Source organism: Centruroides vittatus, unplaced genomic scaffold (genome assembly GCF_030686945.1).
Source record: "Centruroides vittatus isolate TY-2023 unplaced genomic scaffold, ASM3068694v2 contig_2425, whole genome shotgun sequence".
NCBI classification, from domain to species: domain Eukaryota; kingdom Metazoa; phylum Arthropoda; class Arachnida; order Scorpiones; family Buthidae; genus Centruroides; species Centruroides vittatus.
In genome coordinates, this window is record NW_027121527.1 from 205,568 (window position 1) to 225,241 (window position 19,674).

Below are 19,674 nucleotides of genomic sequence, written 5' to 3' on the forward strand. Positions count from 1 at the left end.
TGACGAGTATATACAAGGTTATTGCAACAGAAAATAAATAGTGCTATTAAAAGATAAGAGAATGAGCATTCGCATAGTAATCTTGCCACATGAAACTTCCAAGTCAAAGTCAACAGTAACTGACTTGCAACACCACTGATACGAATCAACAAAATAGCGGCGGCTTTTCAGCAGTGCAGAAAGGAATAGCTGTGTCGTCTGGTTCGATTTATGTCGAATACCGATTGCCATTTATTGCCAGATGCAGATACAGTACACAATGGCCACAATGCCGTGAAGAATGTTCCACAGAACTGTGGCTGTTTTTGAACTATAGAACTCATACACCTGGGTGAAATATATGCAGTTGACTTCTTAGTGTAGTTGTATGTGCAAATGGATGCTTATCGATTTTCGTCACAAAACTTATAATATTATATTGCTTCTCTGTGTACTTCCGGAGAGGAATTCTCCACTCACGTGTTTGCCGTGTAAGGAATCGGTATGCTGGAAAGGGAAATTCTGACAGTTGAAATACAACATGATGTCTCCAACAATTTGCTTTGGCCCTTGCTTCGGATAAACAAGCGACTCGAATAAGCCGCCATTACAGTCATTCGGTTGGTGGTTGAGTCCTGTGGGACCATGGTACAAATTCGACTGATCGGTGAGGTCCGGACAGATTAGCCTTCTACATCCTGACTACATCATGAGGGTATAACTCCCGGGAAACCCTGGTGCCTCAATAGGTGTTGCTCATGCAAACTCTAAGTCATTTTTTTGTTAGATTGAATGGCGAGATTACCAGGAGCTTAAACTATTTCTTTAATTAAGGAACAATTAACAAACGGACGATTACGTACTAATCTTATTGGACTTGTTAATCAGTGCATTCTGATTTTACACTCAAATACTGGGCATGCATTGGAAGAGATATCTCCTTTCCTAATCCAAAAGTTCATACAGTTTGCTGTAGGCAACCCTCAGAAAATTTAAAAATCTGACGATCTTCTTGTATAAACTGCATCCGCATAGCAATGTGAGAAATCCATGACAATGAAGACGTTATCCCAATTACCATTACTCTACACTCCACACTCAACTTCTATTGTATGGTGATATCAGAAAACACCCTCCTCTTCGAGCCAGAAGCTTCAATTCTTGAGGGACTGTCCGCTTAAGGTATAGTGGCAAGTCCGTCATATTAACATTCGTAGAGATAGGCAGCAGATCGTCGCAAAGAACATCATTCTTACATTCAACATTCCTGAGTTGCTTTCTTTTGTAATTTCCGGATACTTGCGATGTGAGGTACGTCCCTAAATGCCAATCCACGAGTTATTATCAATTCCATGGTTTGACCATTCTAAGATATCGCGTCATGGCACCACAGTTAGTGCAAGATGTGGCCTTACAGGTCTTGAAAGTACCATATATAGTGCGGACCTTTGATACTTAACTGCATGGAAGCCGATCCCTCTCATTTACATGCTTTTCTTATGGCAGGAAGAAAATAAATAAAGGCGTTATTAGCCTCCAGAAACATTAGTTTTGTTGAGGCTAGAAGAATCGTATTGCATTCAATGCCAACATCAACGAACTTCGTATGCTGCTGCAGTAACTAAATCTGTCCAATCAATCGCTGTTCAAAGAAATATTTCTGTATCGCTGCATAAATTCCTGACAAGACATGAGCGATGTTTGATAATGTAACCTGATCAACAGACAAAAGAGAAAACAACGTCCTAATCTTCCAGCAATACCAAATAAACCCTTCCAACTCTTCAAAGACAACAACAACAACAACAAAAATAATAATGGCCGAAAATCTCCAAGTAAGAGAAACAACAATATTAGATATCCAATTCTCTAAGAAAAAATTTTTCGACTACTCTGAAGCTGGAGAAGATATAGAAATAGTCTTTTCTCCAAATCAGAGCAAAGTAAAGCTGAAGAGGGGTGTGGCACATTCTAAACACCCACCCTCTTAATATCATTAACATCACCCTCGCATATTACTATTTTAAGTTATTTTTGTTACTTCACGATTTTATCATGTTAATGTATTGCATATTAGTATTTTATATTTGCCCATACAAAGCCAACAAGCTAACCAACCAATCTAGATACCCAAGGAGTAAAACCAGTTTAAAACAAAGCAGAGTGAAATGTCTTCAATCATTTATAAGGCGCCAGCAACACCTATTGAGCAACACCTATTGAGGCACCAGGGTTTCCCGGGAGCTATACCCTCATGATGTAGTCAGGATGTAGAAGGCTAATCTGTCCGGACCTCACCGATCAGTCGAATTTCTACCATGGTCCCAAAGGACTCAACCACCAACCGAATGACTGTAATGGCGGCTTATTCGAGTCGCTTGTTTATCCGAAGCAAGGGCCAAAGCAAATTGTTGGAGACATCATGTTGTATTTCAACTGTCAGAATTTCCCTTTCCGGCATACCGGTTCCTTACACGGCAAACACGTGAGTGGAGAATTCCTCTCCGGAAGTACACAGAGAAGCAATATAATATTATAAGTTTTGTGACGAAAATCGATAAGCATCCATTTGCACATACAACTACAGTAGTCAACTACAGTACATACAACAAGAAGTCAACTGCATATATTTTACTTAGGTGTATGAGTTCTATACTTCAAATTTACATAAAAATTAAATAAACCTCATAAATGATTTTTTATCATAATAACTGATCTATATTACAAATACAATCCGGATACACATGATTTTTTTCAGAGAACATTCAAACACATTTCTTATTTCTAATCAACTTTATCAAACCAATTTCATTTTAGTTAATAATTTTAAACTAATTATATTACATTTATTGATTTAATATTGTATTTTATAGGCTCAGCTATTGATCACATAACCAATTTTAAATTTCGTATTATGATAAGTTGCTGGATTTTAACGACTTTCATACTGACTACCGGATATCTTGGCATCCTTCCGTCTTTCATGATTAATCCAGGAAGAGAATCCATTCCCAGAAATTTTATGGAATTGACACAAGCAATCAAAGAAGGACGATACAACGTCACCATATTTGGGGAAACTGAGGAAATGGATATTTTTCATGTGAATAAGGTTTGTCAGGATTTTTTCCAAATTATTATCATCGTCATTTGTTATACAGTAGAGCGTCGAAAATTGGAGCCAATTGGGGACTGGGGTTGTTCCAATTAGTCTTTTGTTCCGATTTTCGACTTTGTACAAAAAAATATATTAACCTGTCCGATGTTCAAATTTTTCTCCGTTGCGTATCGCTTTGTGTTCAATTTTTCTCCGTTGCGTGTCGCTTCGTGTTGAATTTTCATCGATTTTAAGGCTAACGAACATTTTTATAATAATAATAGAAAATATCGTATCGTTAAAAATTATTTATTCATTTTGTACAAACAAAATAAATATATTGAAGAATATAAAAAAAACATGAAAGTTATACTTTAGAAGTAAATCTAGTATCAAAAACGTTCGATTCAGCACGACACAGTCTGACTGAAAATCGTTCCAATTTCCGGCCATTTCAATTACCGACGTTCCAATTAACGACACTCTACTGTATTTTCAGATGTACAATTAACGAAAGCATAAATAATTCGTATCATAAATTTTTACACGTTATTTTTAAATTTCCAACGTGTAGCCTTGGGAAAGATTAACAGAAAAGGACGAAATTATCCGAACGATTTCCGATAATATTCACATGAACCTTCCAAAAAGCAGACCATTGCCTTTAGGAGACGGTGCTATTTATAAAGTACTTAATGGAACCGAAGCAATTATCGGCTCAAAAGTCCTCTTAGAGACAAGTATGGTGAAATCGGGAAAGAAAAAATTTTATCTATCTCCTGACAACTTTTACACTAATTTTCGTTACGTTCGATTTAATTTGGTAAACTTCAACCATGCTGAAGAAGTCATCAGAAAGTAAGTAAAACACATATTTAATAAACTGTTTCCTGCTAACAGGAAAATTATTCTGTCAGCTTACGATATATATTTACTTCAGAATAGTTATACTTCAACAAAGTGGTATTCTACAGAAAATGGAAGGTGAAATTCTACTGTACTATCGGAGATACAATGAATTCCATTCACATAATAATGAAGTGGAAGAAATATTCCTGAAATTCGAAGATCTTGCGGGTATATTCTACGCGTTGTTTGCAGGGTACGGTATATGTTTTGTGATATTGGTAATGGAGATTGTAATTAGTAAATCAAGTAAGGTAAAGAATAAACCAACTGGACGTTCTCCTTAACATTTTATTGTGAAACGTTTGATAATTGATAGTGTAGTTGTTGCCTAATTTATTATAAGGATAAATCTATGCACCCAATCAAATTACCTTTACTAATTGTCATTTTACAATTTGTCTATTTAATTTTAATTATCTATATAAATCAAATTGGTGTTTTAAAATTTAATCTAATTCGTAGTGAATATCGTTGTATTCGTGTTTATAATTATAATATTTCCTTTTACTATAAGCAATTAACTGACGTCGAATTTATATAATTCTTTCTGATTTCACAGAACAAATGCGGAGTGTGAAAAATGTCCATAAAAACTTTAAAAATTGTCAAAAGATGGGAGAATTATAGAAATGAAATGCAGTTTCCATAGGGGGAACTTCAGTGGAAGGTATTCTTTTAACGGAAAAATACTTCAAAAAGTTACTGATAGGTTGCGACATAACCAATGAATACAATGTGAAGAAGCCAGCCCACCAGTGGCCAAACTATTCCGTGACCTGAACCTGTTCGTGGGTTCGCGCCTCACAACGAGAAGCTGGCCACGTGGAGTTTTCCGGGTTTTTCCCACGTTCGTAACGCCTGAATAGGGCGTTACGAACGTGCCAGTTACTCTTAAAAGTCTTCCGGAAGGTTTTATTTCCCGTGTAACGGCCATCATAAACGCATACTACTACTATTACATGACAATTACGTTACACTTTACCACGGGGCAATATAGCCCCGTGGTAAAGTGTAATATAGCTCATGTCCAACTAGCTGATACAAGACAAGACGATGTCAAGAAAATCACCCGTGCTGATAATACTTACCATGTAAATTTCATTTCTATAATTTTTCCATTTTTTATAAATTTTTAATGTTTTTATAGACTTTTAACCCATTCTGAATTTGTTATTAACATTAGCCACATAATGATACCACCGTAGACTTAATTTTCACTTCATAAAATTTAGAACTTCCTTATAAAAATTCATAAATTACCAAAGTATTTAATGTATTTCATTTGGAATCATACTGCAAATAAAGATAATAAAGTGTGTATATTTGTAAACTGTTTTTATAAATCAGAGATTAAAAAATATATTGTTAAGCAGGCGTTGCAACCGTGCTATGTCTCCAGTCTCGGAGTGAAATTTCGCGAATGCGCCCATTATATTGTAAGAGAGTTACCTATGAATATTACACTGCATTAGATTTAACGATCAAAAAACACAAAACCGAGATCTTTTAACCCCCCGTCATATTTTCAAAAATAATGGCCCAAAAGTAATCCAGCGGATAGTTAAGTTGGTTATGGTATCGGCCTGCCGCTCTGTGGAATCCAGCTTCGAATCCATGAAGCAATTTTCCAGGAATTTTTGGAGAATGGGTTTGTTGATCACTGTCAGCCGCATTGTGGGCTTTCCGAACATACGGTGGGCTTGGAAAAAAGACCTTTTAGTGCACATAGGACTAAAATGGTAGATAAATAGCAAACAGAAATTTAAATTTCCGATCATAATAGCAACAGCCAGAGGGGAAGAAAAACATGTTCGAACAATAATCTTCATATTTCAGTGATTATTTAAACTTTTTAATTGCATGAGATGATTAATACTAGAGATTCTTTACATTTTTTTTTTGAAAAATTCAAGGAAGTCTTGAAATATTTAATAATTAGAAAGACTTTAAATGAATTTTGCATTTTTCAAAATTTTTTATCAAAAAAAGTAGTATTTTTATTACTATACACCGTATAAACAAGGTTCACAGTTTACAGTGAAAGAGAAGCATACTTAATAGATACTTCAGTTAGGCTCACCAGTGGCCGAGCAGTCTTCGTTACCCGCACTTGAGTGGACTAGACCCTGAACACTGGGAGTTCGGTCGGACGGGCTGGCAGCATGGAGTTTTCCAGGTTTTCTCCATGTCGATTAGCCTGAATAGGGGCCAGCTTCTCATAACAGTCCTTCCGGAAGGCATTCTTTCCCCTCGCGCAACGTTTAGGCCGTTTCTATAATACTGGCTCTTCTATAAGGATGCATAGCGATCAATAAATGTCTATCGGAGGAAGAGCACGTAAAGCTAAAATCTCCATATAAACCATTAATTAACAAGAAAGAAAGAAAAAAAGACACTTCAGTTAAGATTATAAAAATATCTAACTCTACATCTCGTATCAATCCAAGAAATAAATGATTCCAATTGTTTCATACAAGATGTACTCATAACAGTACACTACAATCTTATTACACCACCTAATGTTATAGGGCTGCAATTTAAAAAAATTGTAGACCTATAAATCCCATTGTCGGCTGGTCTGTCCGTCTTTCCTTAATCTCATAAACGGAGTCAGGTAGATGAAAGGCGAGACTCGATGTGGAAACCTTGTGGGTAGGAGGCTCCGACTAACTATATAAGACCTTCCGATGCTAACCGGCAGTCATGTTATTGCAATTTAAATATCCCTCCCCCGAAAACTGTTAGATGACCGGCTCGGCTCTAACGTTCAAGGAAAAGTATGACATACAGAGGCAAGACTCTACTACTTCGAGTTGGAGAGCACATATTAAATTAAATTAATTAAAACTATGATTAAAAATTGCAGCCAGGCATTGTGATGATGTCACAAAAACTAATTGCTCGTGATATTTTTACATTAATATAACGCGGATGTAATGAAGATGCACTCTTGGCATATCACCCATATGTTGCGTTGCCTTATTTAATCAAACCACTCCTGTACTGATAAGCTACTTTAGATGGATGGCCGAGCAGTTAAGATGGCAGCCTATTTATTTAGATGTTATAAACGGGAAGATAACAGGGAAAAATCCACACAGTAAGCAGGTTGGCGAGGCGCGAACCCCCGACAACTACCATACTTCAATGTTTTTATCCACTCGGCCAATTCATTTTTATTTAAAAAGACTTTGCCTAAGTTTGCATTGTCGTATTACACCAAACTATGCAACGAAAACTATGGCTCGAAACATTATACTTCTACAAATACATAGTGAAAAATTCTCTTGAAGGTTATCGCACAATTGAAACCCTTATTGCTTTATTTACAACCTAAAATGCATTTCGCCTCTGATCAACTAACTGATGAGGGCTATTTAACAACAGGAACCGAAATGCATTTCGGACTGTAAATAAGGCAGCAATAGTTTCAATTGTATTGTAAGCCTTCAGGAGAATTATTTACAATGTATCTGTAGAAAGTATAATGTATTAAATGTAAAGAGATTAAAGTACATAAAAAAAACAGAGAATAACTATATGTAAAAATTTTTAAATGTATTAAAACTAACGGTACATAAATGTAGTTTTATTTACCAAATACCTTTATTTGATTTGTCGCAAATTACGTGTAGATAAAGAGAAAAACCAGAAGATAATGCCAGTCGATGTACATGATGCAAAAATTGCAGTGCTAAATAAGGAATATTCGCATACTCCTGTGCGAATTCTGTTAATTACTTTTAAATACTGGTTAATACTCATAAATACATAACTATTTAGGATCACATTAAGACAGCATTTAAGCTATTTTAATGGTTACGAAAACTTTAACATTTTATCCAGTCAGATTCTTAATACCAACTACTGTGCTCGGTTTTTCTTTTCGTAAGTATTAGACATTAAACGAAAAGGGCCTCGAAGTTTCGGAAACAGACAAAATACTAGGCCCACCAGTGGCCAAGCGGTTCCATTCCCTGAATACCGGTAGTATTTTCTTTAAAACACTTGATTCTTGTCAACCTTTCATATGGCAATTCAGATAAATGCAATCTTCCAACTGATTTTAAGCAATTTCACAGGTGGAAAGTATAGTGGTCGGTCAAAAATGAGCCCCTATTCACGATTATCTTCTTTGAAGCTTAACAATTCCTTCGTCTTTTATCAATAATTTCTGAAATTTTGTAAGAAGGTTTGTGTATTAGGAAGTATTAATAGTAATAAATTTTGGTGGTTTATGGTCGAAGGGGTGAGAAGATAAATGAGTGTCGTTTGACCATATATAAACAATCAATGATTCTGTTGAAGAAACTGACGTGAAAAACCAGTTCATATCTACCAAATCTGAGCGAATTTTGTATAGCTACTCTCTACAATCCTTCAAAAGACATATATTACATTAAAACTCGGACCCTCATTTCTTCCTCTGGTTTCATCCCCCACAAATTGCCAAACCCTTCGATAGATGTGGGCCAAACTTTGCATAATTACTCTCTGCCACGAGGACAACTCAACTTTCTCCCTGAGTTCGCTGCATTCTTTGCTAGTATAATTTGTAACGAAGGATCTAAATCTACATTAATGTAAAGATAATAAGAACACGTAATTAATGTAGTATAAGTATAATATAAATATTATATTGTTTTACAACATGTTTCCAAAAGTAAGACAAATAAATACATAAACAGGTAAAATTTATATATTATTTATTTATTTATTACAACAATAAAATACAAATTAAACTTTAACTTCTATAAGATAATTGAATGGCAATATACATTTTCTTTATCAAAAAACTACATTACATTATTTCATTATTTCATTATAAAACTTTATGTTTAATCAATACTTTTAAAAAATATCCTTTTGTTTAAGATTTTACTTTATAATCTAGAACAATTTATAAGGAATAGATTAATTGTTTACACCGTTTATAATTAATTAATTTAATCAATCTCGTCGTATTCTCCTTCTTCTTCTTCAAAATACTCGTATTCTAAAATTTCATATTCGGATTCTTCTTCGTTGCCTTCATCTTCTCCACTTATCTTAATTTCTTTACTTGTAGGTTGTTCGATAAATTCATAAACAGGTTCTTCTAAAACACTTAAAGATGTTTTACCTTTAATATTAACCTTTTCTTCACAGATATCGGTTTGAAGATCAACGTTTTCTTCAATAATACTCGTATCTTTCTTATCCACCACGTCTTCGTCCTTCATGCAAATTTTTAACAGTTGTAATTCTTCATTATCTTGTTGTTCCTTTATAGATTCGAATGGTGAGTGTATAAATGATGAAGGTTGAGTATGGACGATGCTTTTCGATTTCATCTTTTCTGCTTGCAATTTACTAATTCGTCTCTGCCGTCTGATGATGTCTTCGGGAGATGCCATAGTTTTTACAGCGCTCTTATTCGATTTGATGAGGATGAAGAATCCTATTATGAAGATGGCAGACATTGCTAAACAGTATCCGACAATTATGATTACATTTATTACACTGGTATCAAACATGGGTGGTTTCTCGGTTACGTATATTCCTGTCTCTGTGGTTATTTGGGACTGTCTACTTTTAAGATCTTCGATCTTTTTCTTTGCTTTAATTTTCGAAATGAGTTTTTGAATTCTTTCTATATCTTCTATAATTATTTTATATCTATTATATTTATTGATTTCTTCAGAGTCACCCATGTTTGAACTTTGCTCGTTTCCAATACCGAGTAGATTTCTGTACGTTTTTTCACTTACAACAAGCGAGAAATTCTTATCCAGAATTGTTAAAAAGAAGAAAATCTCCAAGAATAAAGACATTGTTTATATCTTAAAACAATAATAATAATGCTTAAGAATATTACGATTTCTCTTGTTGGAAATGATATAAGATAAATTTGTAAGTATGTAAACAATAGAAAATAATAATTTTTCTATTTGATTACGTAGAAAAATGAGATGTTTTAAAGACTAGCGTTTTACTTTTCCGGTTGTTATGCATTCATAAAGGAAGGAAATCAGAGGATGGAATGAGGGTCCGAGTATTAAAGTAATGCATATTTTTTGAAGGATTGTAGAGAGTAGCTACGCAAAATTCGTCCAGATTTGGGAGATATGAACTGGTTTATCACGTCATTGATTGTTTATATGTGGTCCGAATAACACTCATTCGTCTCTTCACCCCCTCGACCATCAACCACCAAAATTTAACAGCATCAATTCCCTTATATAGAAGTTATCCTACCAAATTTCGTTTCTTCATTATTACTCCATCCTGAGATATTAAACGAAATTGAAGGCCAGGAGGTCTTAAAACGCGGAAATTTGCAAAAATTCGGGAGAGTGAAATCTGACAGATTTCAATACTTTTCGTTTTTATTACGTATTTATAACAGCCAAAATGTAAAATCGGCGAAAAATTTTGCCCCCATTCGAAGTTCCTGGATGTATCATTGAATAAAGTACAGTAATTATATTCCAGGAAGAATCAGCTAATATAAATTGGCGTTATCTAATTTACATTATGTCAGCCAAGGTTTCCTTGAATATGAGACCAATAAATTAGTGTTTCTTTGTTAATAATTATTACCATAAATTCAGGCTCAATAAGGTTTTCGTCGCAAACCGCCATAACTTTTGAACAGAAAATGTTTCTGATTGGCTGTTCGGCAACGTTCTATGCGGATTTATCGCTGTGTTACATGTAATTTTGATTTAAAAATATTAAATTTAATCCATCAAACTTTTCTAAGCAGATACGAAATAAGAATAAATTAAAAACAGGGGAAATTTTTAAAAAATAAATATAATAAAAATAATTTAGTCAATTGACCTATAGTAACTTATTGATCTGCAGATAAATCGATTGCTACCACCCTTCAGAGGATGAAAGCCAAAAACCAAGGAGGTAAAGGTCAACTCAATTTGAATGACTCTGATTCCGAGTCAATAACCTCAGAAATTAATCATGGCGTTAATATTGTGTTCTTTATTAAACTTTTTCTGTTCTGCAGACACATATAAAAGCTATTTCCGTGCCCATTATAAGTCTAATATAACAATGAGACGCCGGTATTCAAGATGCATTCGAGTATATCGGGGCTAAAAAACTCACGAAAATTTCTAAAATTTATGGCCCGAATTCGGTAATGAGTCCTTAGAGTAGCAGGTGCGCTCCAGGCAAACACATTGGATTGGATTGATTAGATAAGACAACTCAAGACAAAGGTGGTCTGTTAAGAGGTAATTCATCACGAGAACTTTGTATAAGAAGCTGGCCCATATTTAGATGTATACATGCGAAGAAAGTAGAAAAATATGCGTGTCCACCCTATTGGTAAGACGAGAATCCTGGACCAGCTACCACAGTGTTCAGTGGTTTCATCCAAGGTCTATAAACACAGAAGACACGCCTGCGGGTCGAAGGCGGCCGTCTACTCCGCGAAACTAAAAAAGCCCGCGTAGGGTGAAGTCAATAACATTGTTTTAGGAACTATATGTAATGATCACTTTCAACTACCATGACAGCAATTAGTGGCATAAAAAAGAATAAAAATGATTACACAAGCTCATGCTAGTGACCTTGGAAATTGTCACTTTGACCCCACTGTATCTCTGAACTGAAATCGTAGACCTCTGATTTTATTACATTTTTAATTTCCTCACTTCATATTATCTAAAATGGCAAAGTCATTGCATTTGATTGGTAGACTTTAATTACAAAATCTACCAATCAAATTTTGAGAAAAAACTCAATTTCATAAACCACAGAAGTTTCTTCACTACCACCACGTGAAAAATTTTATACATATAAATTTTAAAAATCATCATCATGCATTTTAAATGAAACATATACATAAATTTGAATTATCTTGATAGTAAAATATATTACCATAATTATGTGTGGATAACCTGCATGTTATCTGTGTATGAAAGATAATTTGAGAGAAGGTGTGGGTATGCAATGAAGCAGGTTATATGCTAATTATAAATTTAAACTTACAAAAAAAAGTTGGTAAAAAATTTTAAACAACGATTTGTTATAAGTTGTGATGAATTTTTAGAGGCATAGCCTGAAATAAATGGTCAACTCTGAGTACAAAATTTTTTCGGTTTATCACGGGTGATTATAAACAATTGACTCATCAAGGCAAATTTTTTATCTTCAATATATTTTGTATTTTTGGTTAATGTTACCTATGGTTCCAAAATGGCGGCTCGTCTCTGATTGCAGCAAATAGAAGAAAGGAGACAGTGAGAACGCACGTACTAACCTAACCTAATCTATTCTATTAAATTACCATAATTATTACCAACAAAATTATTAGAATACGTTAGGTTAGGTTACAACGTGCGTCCCCACTGTTTCCTTTCTTCTATTTGCTGCAATCAGAGACGAACCGCCATTTTGAAACCATAGGTAACATTAACCATAATTCAGGAAAATTATTAAGAAATAAATTAAACTTTTTTAACAGATTACATGATTTGTTAAAGCTGTTTTCTCGAAAGCCAAATATTTCAGGCAAGGAACGAGAGGAAACGTGTCGTTTTGGTATTTTTTTTTTTTTGTTAGTTGGGTTCTTTTCCGTGTGTCATGTTCACTAAAATCCATACTTCAGCAGAATGGAAAAAAGGAAGAGAAAGTGGATGAATAAGTTTAGTACGTAACGCTTAGCTCGTTACTAGTGACGTACTTCCGTTTTTCTTTGTTTACAAGAAAAAGTCGAGATGGAAGGTTGTATTTTTCAGTCCGTTGTAGCCCACAATCTATCGCTGATGATCAGCGCAAGGGCGTAATTAACTTCAGTGAATGGTAATTTATCATTTAGACATTTTAATTTAATCTTATCCTAATAGACATTATCTTGATATATTTATACATTATAATAGAAAACAGAAGACATTCTCTTCTGTTTTCCGTTCTAAAGAAGTGGAAAGAGGATTTTCTACTGCATTGAACTGGAGACAAAAGAGTGCGCTCTCTTCTAACAGTTTCAATTGTTATTATCGATCAATTTCTGTTTGCATAAAACATTTTCGAGGTTTATTCTTATTTTGTGTGTAGGGAGAAACGTTGGAGAGTGTGAAATTCTCGTCGATAGAGATAAAGTTTTATTTTTATCTCCCCGTAGACTGTTCTTTAGATTTCGATAATCGTTAAGTTAGATCTTCAATTTATTAAATTGAAGGTAATGGTTTATAGTGTGGATTGAAGAAGAAGATCTTGCCCGGAATGATATTGCGAAGAACGAGTAGGAGGAGAATAACTTGTCAAGCAGAAGACGAAATTTCTCATAACATTTTATATATAGAATATAAGATAGAATTTTACTTACGGAGCTACAATGGCGTAGTTTCGGTCGCCATTCTGTTTGTGTTCTGTCCACAAACAAAATGGCGCAGCGACTAACAACACCGACATTCAAATAAAACAAATTTCACTCGCCTCAAATATTTGTAATTTTTTCATCTTCTTCGGTAAAAAACAGTGTTTGGCCGATTCTTTCGTAAATTCAACTTACTTCGTAGATATTTTTCCGTTTTCTAACACTATTGTCGACAAGCTTCCTCTTACAATGTTCAGACTTCATGGGAATAATGTTCGGAGTGGAAAGAATTCAAAAGGTTAGTTTTTTGGTAAGATTGATAATTCGAATAAGGGGTTTTTCGGTTTCTCGAATTGTAGACCTCCTTGTACGAGCAGAAATGTCAAAGGATCCATATTTCTACAAGTGACCTTTCGAGAGATATTCGCTTCCAAAGGTCAGTTTTAAACATGTATCGGTACACTGCAAATATACTTTTCAGTTTACTTCAGTTGCCTTCAGTTTATGGGAGACTAAAATTCAAGCAATGGCAAGAAAATGACAGAAGAAAACATATTTCCTGCAAATGAAGAAAAAGAGAAAATTGAATGAAGATACTTTAAAATTATTATCCAATAATTTTTGCAAAACAGTCATCGTATAAGTTGTATCCAGCAAAATATATTTCTATGTATAAATTATATAATTTGTGATAGTATTTGTGCTAGTTGGTAATGATTGTAAGTTTTGGAAAGCAGTTCGTCTATGTAGTGTGAAGCAATCATCCGAGTAGGTTGTAACCCGGAAATTTTAGTTTAGGTAAAATCGCGCGAAAAATGCAAAGTACTTTACTATCTGCAAACACAAGTTTTAACAATAATTTATAAAATAGTGCACTTGAGTTTACATTTTTATATATTTGATTAAAATAATAAACACATCGAGAGTTTTGATATTTTTATTTGTATTTTACAGATTTCTTTGGTAATGAAACAAGAAATGGAAAGTATCGATGTTGCAGTTGCCAGAAAGAATTCGTTTCGAAGAAAGGATTAAAGTATCATCGAATGATTCACACTGGTGAAGTGCTTCTGTCTTGCCAGTTCTATAATCGTCAGTTCAACCACTCCAGCAATTTAAGTACACACGTCAAGATTCATATCGGAGAGAAACCCTTTACCTGTGATCATTGCGAACGGAGTTTCACACGAAAACATCATCTGATAGGACATCTTCGTCTTCACACCGGAGAGAAGCCATTCTCGTGTAATTATTGCTTACAAAAGTTCCGCTTTAAAGCTCATAAGTTATAATGATTTTCGTCACTATTTAACTACATCCCATGAGATTAAAATATATATAAAAGAAGCGAAATTGAAAAACTTGGAAGGACATATCAGAATTCCTTAGTACACTTTTTAAAATTATTTGATATTAGTTGTTATTTTATGAATAATATCAATTCATTTTTATACAATTTCAGAATTCCAGAGATGGAAGATAGCAAAGGAAAAAGAATTTAAATGTATATATAGAAAAAATACTGACTTTAGAACTTCACAAGGGAATAAGACTTACTACATCTGTCATCGATCGGGAACACCGAAGATAATAAAAGATAAGAGAAGACGACAACTTAAAAGTCAGGGATCGTGAAAAATGACATCGTGCTGTCCTTCTACAATAGAAGTTTATCACAAAGAATTTATATGTACAGTACACTACTCTGCACACACATGATTCTGATCTTGCTCATATTTATCTCACTAAGGATAAAAAGACTCAAATAGCAAGTAAATTGGCTATGAGAGTGAGTTTTGATAACATACTAGATGGTGGTAAAGATAATGTGCAGGGATCTTTGAAGCGCATACATCTGCTTAATTATCAAGACTTCTAAAATATTGGAAAACAGTTTCACATTTATCATTGTTTGAGATGGCATGATAATGATGCTATAAGTGTAGAGATTTGGGTAAATAACATGTCGAAAATAAAGGAAAAATACCCTGTAATATTTTACAAGCCTTATGGAAAGGATTGCAGTAGTAGTATACTTGAAAAAGATAATTTTATGCTCGTGTTAATGACACCTTTTCAAGCGTCATCATTACAGCAGTTTGGTAGTAATATAGTTTGTCTAGATTCCACACATGGAACTACTAACTATGATTTCTTGTTAACTACACTACTGGTTGTAGATGCACGTGGAGGAGGGTTATTGCTGTCTATCTATTGTCTAACAGAGTAGATACAGCAATTCTCACCAATTTTTCAAGGTAATGTGTGATAAAGTTGGTTCTGTTGAGTCAAAAGTAATTGTCAGATGATGATCCTGCATTTTATAATGCATAGATATGATCATGTGATGTCAGAACCACGAAATCATCTACTTTGTATATGGCATGTAGACAGGAACTGAAGAAAACAACCCGAGAAAGTAAAAGGTACACAAGAAACTAAGATACAAGTTTATAAATACATCAGGATGCTATTGGAAGAAAGAAATGAGGAGGAATTTCAGTCCCTTTTAGATAGAATGCTTAATGATCCATTAACTAATGATATCACACAAGATTTTGGAAATTATTTTTTGTCATTATGCAAACAAAGTTTATCAGTGGGAATGTTGCTACAGAGGAAGTTTGGGAATAAATTGTAATATATACGTATATGGAATCTTTTTATAAAATTCTTAAGCATATTTATCTCCAAGGAAAGATATACAAAATGGTACATAGGGTAATTTATGCACTAATGAGATTCACCGGGGATAAACTATTTGACAGACTGCGTAAGACAATTAAGGGTAAATCATATTATCGCTTAAAACAGATTGAATATAATCATATTAAAAGTAAAATTATAAATAAAAATAGTATAGTTCATGTCAACTGTGCAATGTAGCATGTTCCATTAAAAGAGGTAAGTGTAAAATACAGCGTTTTCAAGGAAACAGATAACAACTGTCCAGCAGAAAGTGCCATCTAAAGTGTAATATATGATGTATCTATAGTTACAGTTGTAGCTGTTCTAATTATCATATTAACTATACCATTTGCAAACATATTAATGCTGTATCAACTTATTCTAATATATCAGAAGTAACTTTGCAAGATCCAGTGCCTGATGATCCTGTTAGTCAGCAAGAGAGTGAATTATTGCCACATCCACCACAGCAATTCAGATACAAAAACATACAAAAGAGAGGCCGGTTGAAAAATAAAATTTAGTAAAATGACTAAAATTTTATAGCATCATTGTCCCTTGTAAACAAATTACCATGCTTTTATCTCATTCTTTATCTTATCCTGATATAATAAACAAATTTTCAGTGAATATTTTTATATTGTGTGGGTCAATGATGTGAATAGACACTGCAATGACGTCAATTACCCTTCTAGCAAGTACACAGTAATGTCGGCGATGGGTTGAAATGCTAATCTCCTAGTACTTTTTGGGTGAAGGGGTGATCAGACACGATGTAATGTCTACGGACTTCAACCCATAAATAAAAAAGCATCAAATTTTAAATTCCAGCAACGAGTTTCTTAACATAATTGAGAATCTCAAAAATTAGTATCATCTTTGTATTGTCAACTCAAAATCTTGGCCATTGTTAAAAATTTTAAACTTTTTTACTGTTTATGATTAAAAACAGGACGTTTACAGTAAAATTCACTTATTGTAATCACTTTCGGATCTGCCAGTAAAGAGAGTGACAATAATTGATCATCGTGCAAACACGATTACTTGTCATCTTTCTGAATACACTTACTCAAACAATAAACGAATTCTCCGTAAATAATAAAAATCAATGTTATCGCCCTAAATAAATGACACGTACTTAAACAAGTCAAAATAACCATATTACTTTTTAATCAATGAAGTTTGAATGAATTCTACAAACCATCTTGTTGTAGGTACATAAAATCAATTGCTTTATGTACAAAATGAAAATTACAAAACGAAGAAAATAAAACTTTAGAAGTTTCTTTCATGTTCAATAAAATCTAAAACACGAGTATTACATATTTTTCGTAGAAATGTACTAAAATCAGTTCTTGTTCTTGACGATTTTTTCCATTTTCCAAAAGTCATTATTCATTATTATTATTATGATGTTTAATAATATGATACTTTAAACTAGCTTTAAAACGGAATTTTTGTGAGCAACGACTACACGAAAATGGCTTCTCTCCGGTGTGAAGACGAAGGTGTCGTATCAGACTATATTTAAGTGTAAAAGTTCGCTTGCAATGGTCACAAGTGAAAGGTTTCTCCCCTGTGTGAATTCGGAGATGTTTAATCAGATTTCCTTTTCGTGTAAAACGTTGTTCGCAATGATCACAGGCAAAAGGTTTTTCTCCGGTATGAATCATGACGTGTTGACTTAAATGGCTGGAAAAATTGAACTGACGATTACAGTATTGGCAAGACAAGAGCCCTCCTCCAGTGTGAATCCTCTGATGATATTTTAAATAATACTTCGAAGCGAATACTTTATTACAACTGTGACATTGATACTTCCCATTTCTTGACTTCTCATTGCCTAAACCTGTAAAATACAAGAAATAAAAGCATTAAAACGAAAACTCCCTTCAATTTATAGCTAATCAAATATGTAAATATGAATTTTCCTTGTTACAAGTTACTTTAAACTAAAATTTAAACCTTACAATTAAATGGACCACCCCACATCACACCATATATCATACATTAACTGTTTACACCAGTATTTGAAAAATATTTCTAAGCAGCATAAACACACTATCACAAATGAATGTAATTTATACATTTATCTCAGAACAATTTATATGAAGCGTATTTAACAAATAACACCATATTTAGAAATTATTTAAAATATCTTCATTTCATTTGCTTGACATATATTTTTCCTTTTTTCATATTCTTGTATAATTTCTTATCGCTGTCTTCAATTCACACTTCTGTAAACAGAAATTGAACGCATTCCTGGGCTCATCCTTTTTCCTGGAAACAATTCTTCATTTGTTACGCAGCTTTTTATTGGCCGATAGTGAATCTGAAAATAACAGTTTTGAATGAAATCAGATACGAGAATGACGTCATACATTATTTTATAAAACAAATTAAATAAGTTTAGAAATTTCTCTTGGACACGTCACGCCACAAAACTGAAGCCGGGTTTAAAATCTGAAAAATAAACGAATTCAAGTTAACATTTACTTCAAAATTGTTGGTTTTAACAATGCGTGAGACAAAATGAGAATTGTACTTACGTTTGTCTACATTAAGTCAAGAAACTTCATTCAACCAAAAAACGTAAAGCACTTTCAATACTCGTTAGCACACTCCACAAACGAAACTGTAGGGCCATTCGATATATCAAGAAATGTTACCTGAGAAATAGTCCTCAGCTTCTTAGAAATTTTTTTTTCTTCTAATGTAATCGTCAACGAGATTTTCTTCAGATCGGCGCTATAAATCATTATTTTAAATATAAGAAATTTTACACCGAAATTCTTGAACGTTGAAATAAAGTGACGACGATCAATGGAATGATAAAAGACTAATCCATTTCTGCACAAGAATTCCATAAGCTTCCATCCATTTTGTCGCACGGAAGAAAGTACAATAGAATCATCACTCTGTCTTCACAGACACAAAGAATTGTTAGCCATCAATTGAGTGTATAAGAAAACTACCGTTGACTTTTCTTTAAACGAAAGACAACGAGATTACCTCAGCAAAGTGTAGCACGTTAAAGCTATTTATTGTCGTTTCCTCTTCTCAGTTCTGACGAAGAACGAAGACGACGGCAGAAAAACAAATAGACACGATTCCTTCCTGAAAGATTTGACTCATCAGAAAAGAAGTTAAAATCTATTCGATAATTAAAATAAAAACACTCTGCATTTGAACCCGTTATGGATTTTTATAAATTTTTGGAAATATTTTTCTTCCGAGTCATTTCGATTTTTTATTTCTGTTGGCGTAAGGAAGAATTCTCACTATTGCAACAACCGACTCGTTCCATTGTCTTTTTATCAATAATTAAACCAGCGCCTGATGAACTGATTATAAAGTTTTACCTTTGAATAGCCCAGAACTTTTCTTTCTTTTCTCCTCGGAACAATTGCCTACTCCAAATGTCTTTCTTGTCGCTAATTCAAACGTCTTTTAACGATTGCTTGTAACGGAACATTTTTCAAATTTGAATAAATTTAGTGACGCCCTCTGTAATTCGAGATAAAAGAAACTTCCATTTTTGTAGATATTTTTATCGTAAAATTAATTGTCAAATTTTTAATGATACTTTACTCCAATACAATTTACCAGTAATAATATCTCATTAAAAATTTACTATAAACAAATATTTTGAAATGTAATATGCAGTGACGCTGGT

The 19,674-nt window shown here is 33.6% G+C and overlaps 1 long non-coding RNA gene across 1 annotated transcript; it reads right to left on the reverse strand.

Moving 5' to 3' along the window:
• Positions 1-18,159: 18,159 nt before the first annotated feature.
• LOC136971265 (uncharacterized) lies at positions 18,160-18,728 on the reverse strand. Its single transcript, XR_010880130.1, has 2 exons — positions 18,548-18,728; positions 18,160-18,461 (listed from the first exon to the last, which is right to left on the reverse strand). It is a non-coding gene; the product is annotated as an uncharacterized lncRNA (long non-coding RNA).
• Positions 18,729-19,674: the final 946 nt, after the last annotated feature.